Source organism: Ochotona curzoniae, unplaced genomic scaffold (genome assembly GCF_017591425.1).
Source record: "Ochotona curzoniae isolate NIBS_2020 unplaced genomic scaffold, NIBS_Ocur_1.0 contig_1274, whole genome shotgun sequence".
Taxonomy (NCBI): Eukaryota; Metazoa; Chordata; class Mammalia; order Lagomorpha; family Ochotonidae; genus Ochotona; species Ochotona curzoniae.
The window spans coordinates 27,961,235-27,966,128 of NW_024465023.1; positions in this window are offsets into that span (position 1 = coordinate 27,961,235).

Below are 4,894 nucleotides of genomic sequence, written 5' to 3' on the forward strand. Positions count from 1 at the left end.
AGCTAAAGTGCATGTCTTGAACATGCCAGGATCCCATATGGGCGCCGGTTCTAATCCCAGCAGCCCCACTTCCCATCCAGCTCCCTGCTTGTGGCCTGGGAAAGCAGTTGAGGGCAGCCCAAAGCCTTGTGACCCTGCACCCGCGTGGGAGACCTGGAAGAAGTTCCTGGCTTCAGATTGGCGCAGCTCCGGAAGTGAATCAACAGACAGAAGTTCTTCCTCTCTGTCTCTCTTCCTCTCTGCGTATCCGAGTTTACAATAAAAATAAAATAACACCCCCCCCAAAAAAAAAAGAAATGAAGGAAGTTATGTTTAAAAAAAGTTCAATTTACCAGGAAGCTAGAACAACTTTAAGTCTGTATGTAACTAATAACCGGAACTCAAAATACAGACACCATAATTGATTGTACATCAAGGAGAAAATGGTATTCATACAGTGAAGGATGCTAGGACAACTGTCTTAGTAACTAAAAAAACCCAACAGACAGAAAGCTCAGGAGCCATGGAGGTGCTGTGCCCAGCTGAGCGTAGGGTGATCATGCAGAACAGAAGAAAGCGCAAGTCGGGGGAAGCAGCCGCAGTGCAGGGAGAACCACGTGCAAGTGAATCCCTCCCAGAGTGAAACCGCAAGCTTGGACGGAAGCACTCGCTTCACTCCTGGGGCAAGAAGTTCTTGTACATCTGGCCCATGTGGTTTCCTTCTTTTTAAGCCCCAGTGACTGATGGATGGCTGGGTTTTCTCTATGAACTTGGGTTCTCACTGCACATTCTACTCTGAAGACTGAGTAGTGATGAGGACGTGGTGTTCTATTATTATATAAATGAATGGATTGTGGAACATGAACTCTCGACCTGAATCACAGGACATTTCTTTCAATGCTCAATGCATAGATTGCACTTGTAATTATCTCCCAAGGGGGAGGTTGAGTATTTTCTATGGATAGGAATAAGGGTGTGTATGGAAATTCAGAAGGCCAGGATGTGTAAGTGTCAGAGTTCACTGATTACCCGTTGTGTCCATTTCCCCTTTCTACTTTTTAGTGACAGAGCTTCCTAGAATGTGCACATGGTGGCTCAGCAAGAACATCGCATTTCCCAGCCTCCCTTGAAGGCAGACGTAGATGGTCATGTGGCTGAGATGAGTCTGTGGGATGTGAACGGATGTGTTGGAGAGTAACAAAGGCTAATTGGAGAGGTAAGGGTGAAATGGAGGCAGTTGTTGCCGGACTTGACAATAAGCTCGAGTTGAGATTTCACAGTGTTGATAACACGAAATGTTGCAAAGTATCTGGCAGAGTAGTGGTGCCACTGTTGGCAATGGGGAAGCTGATGAAATGCTGTCAGCTACCTTTTCTGTGATGTTTACATTTTTTATCTTGGGGTCTTCTTGCCTGCAGAATTTTATGCCCATGTTTCCAAGAGTTGGCCAGAATCAAATTCATTCTCTCTCTCTCTTCTCCAAACTCAACATTTCAAAGTTTAAGTCTCTTCCCTGAAATTTCATCCAACATTAATGACTGCACTCTCAATACCCCCCTTTCCTCCAGGGTCGGTGGAAGCTAGGATGGCCACTGATTCCTCCTGACTCACCAGGCACTTCTCCCAAGCATGATCTACTAAGCTAAGCCTCTATACCCATCACCAGTGCCTTAAACCAGGTCTTCATTGCTTACTTTTTTGCTACAAAACTGTGCTAGTCCCCTTTCTTTTTTAATAATTTGTTTATTTTTATTGGAAAAACAGATATACAGGGAGGAGGAGAGACAGAGAGGAAGATCTTCTGTCCAATGGAGGAGTTAGGACATGAACCAGTGCCCTTATGGGATGCTGGTGCTTGCAGGTGGATGATTAGCCTGCTGAGCCATGATGCTGGCCCAGGAAATAAATCTTAAATAGTGTGTTAGCTTGTTGATGCATTTAAGATGTTTCCTATATTCCATCACTGAGAAGGTTGCTCTGAATTAACTTGGTATGTCACTACTAGAGCTAGAAGTATTACTTCTTTACAATCCTGTACCATTTTTTTTTTCAAAGACAGGATCCAGGGACTGTATGTATCAAAATCACATGTTTTGCTACTCAAAAATTAAGATTCTAAGGCTGGCATCTCAGACTTCATTAAAAACTGTGATACAGGAAAATGTGCCCTTTGATAAGTCTTCAGACAATATTTTTAAGACCTAAGTTGGGCCACGCCGCAATAGTTCAGTTGGGAGAGTGTTAGTCTGAAGACCTAAGTTGGAGAAATTCTGCCCTAAAACTTGGCCCAAATCTCTTAGCAACAGGCATTTAGAGGATATTATTTAATTTTTGTTTAGAGGTCTGCCAGGGCAAAAGAATGCTGCAAACATGTCCTGGATGGCAGGTGGTCAGGGCTTAGCTCTCCCATTCCGCCGCCCCCCCCCCACCACCAATCTGAAAGTCTCCTCCTTAAGACAAGATGGTACCAAGGAAACCCTCTCAGGGGCCCAGCTGCCATCCAGAGCCAAAGTCTGCTCCTCCCGCATGCACCCACATCAGCAGTACAGCTCATTCCAATTGGCCAGAGCAGGCTCATCACTGATCCTGTTCATTACTAGGGAAAAGTTTCAGAAGGCCTACTGACTCTCAAATTCACTGGTAAAAACAACTGCAAACTAACTTCTCACACACACAAACACACACAGGGCGGGAGAGAGAACAAAACAAAATAACAGGGCCTGGGATCCCATAAGGGTGCCGGTTCTAATCCCTGCAGCCCCTCTTCCCATCCAGCTCCCTGCCTGTGGCCTGGGAAAGCAGTCGAGGATGGCCCAAAGCTTTGGGACCCTGCACCCACGTGGGAGACCCGGAAGAGGCTCCTGGCTTTGGATTGGCTCAGCTCCAGCCGTTGCGGCCACCTGGGGAGTGAATCATCAGACAGATCTTCCTCTCTGTATATCTGCCTTTTCAATAAAAAAAAAAAAATCTTTAAAAAAAAACAACAAAATAACAAAGTCTGTAAAGTCCTTTCTTTTAGGAAATGATGGCAGTTACAAATCATGGTTTTCTTAACACTTTCATTTGTCAAAATGAGAATTACCATGCTGGTTTTCAACACTATTTTGAAGTTGTACTGGCTCAAGAAACCTGTAGCTCACAGACTTACTGGCTCACATCTGCACAAACCACTTGAGATTCCAATCTCCCAGAGCACTCTGGGCCTGCCTGCTGAAGTGTCCGCGAGCAGCAGGCGGATCTGCATTCCACACTGGCAGGAGCATGATTAACGATGTATTTGGATTAGCCAACAGAAACCTGTGTTCCTATGTCACTGTGACACGGTTACTTGAATTTCTTAGCTGTGGTCTTGCTTTTGAGTCCCAACGCTTTCTCGAATGTTTGCCTTTGCTTTCTTGCAGGAAAAACATGGAGCCAAGCAGTTGGTACACAACATCTGTGATTTCTCGCTGCTGCACTAACAGACGCATCTTACACTTGACTCAAGTTTTAAAAGAAAGCCTTTGTGTGTGTGCTTGTGTTTTACCCAGCTGAATAACCTTAATAGGAAAATGTGCTCATGTTACCCAGCAGAGGCTTCAATAGAAAGTTTCAGAGAATTTGAGCTTTTTAATCAATGATCCCACTCTCAGAGAAAAAAGAATTCCACGGGGAACCTGCTGTTCAGAGTAGACTGTGTTCTATTGTAATATTTCTTTTCTTTGATTGCTGCCTAACCAAGAGAACATTTTTCAAAAACCACCTGAGTAAAGAGACCAAGTTGTTATGAGAATTTAAAACATCAAATCTGTTATGGAAATTATTATCAGTTGGAGAGTGGTTTACATGTAAACTGCGGTAAATTCATGAAAGTGAATGCAACTCTGAGTATGCCTTATGGATGGAATCATGTTTGCCACTGCAGTAACCTAATAGGCTGGGGCCACCTATATAACCTATGGCAATTAAAAAATAAAAATCCCATGTTCACATGGTTTCACTGAGCCAATGAATCTGATTATAAGGGAACTGTTGAGGCCAGTTGGGTCTTTCTGGGTTATAACTTTAAAGGAAAGATAATTTCAACATCTTTAAAATCACACTTTACAATTTGGGAAGCAAACGCATTCACTGGTGTCCCAGAGGCACAATGGTGAACTTGCTGTAAATCCTCAGCTTTGATTTCTGTCGGCTCATTATAAATCCATTCATGGATCTTTAGTCTACCAGCTTTTCCCAGGGTGGTTTCATATGTCAACTAAGGGGGGTTAGATAAATGCAACATTCAAGTGTATTAAGAAAAATTATCCAACATTTAGAAACCAGGCAAATGGAGGACTGCTTGTCTCCTCAGCTGCAGGACTGACACTTTATTTAAAGACTTTTAACTAAGGAGCCCACCCAAGGATTAGTCCGTTCTTACAGGAATGCACCGTTGCTTCATTAAGGCCCAGACATGTTAACTTGGAGGTTTTTGTCCAGTTGAGAAATGCAAATGATTGCTGTGTGGTAAAAGTGATAACCCCAAAGATTATGGTTTTATGACCCTGTTTTGCTTCTAACTTAGCACAACATTTTGGCATGCTTCTCCGTTTTCAACATATAAAGTTTTCAACTTTGTCTTTTGGAGTCTCTTTGTACAGATTTCTCATCCTGCTGCTCTCCTCATTACTGCATAAAGCCTATGAGGTGTTCATTCTGTATTTTCACAGGGGTCACATTTTTTGAAAATTATACTTTGTCTCTAAGAAGAAAAGTGACAGATCTCACAAGACACCCAAGAAAATGAGCATCTAATCATTCCGGCTCCTCCAATCTTATCTCTTTGGGGAGCACATTTTGTGAGACCTCAATCAACGCATTTTGCTTTTGGCTTTTTAAATCTCATTTCTGAGTAGCCTTCTGACAGAGTCATCAAGCTTTTTGTCCCAGGAAA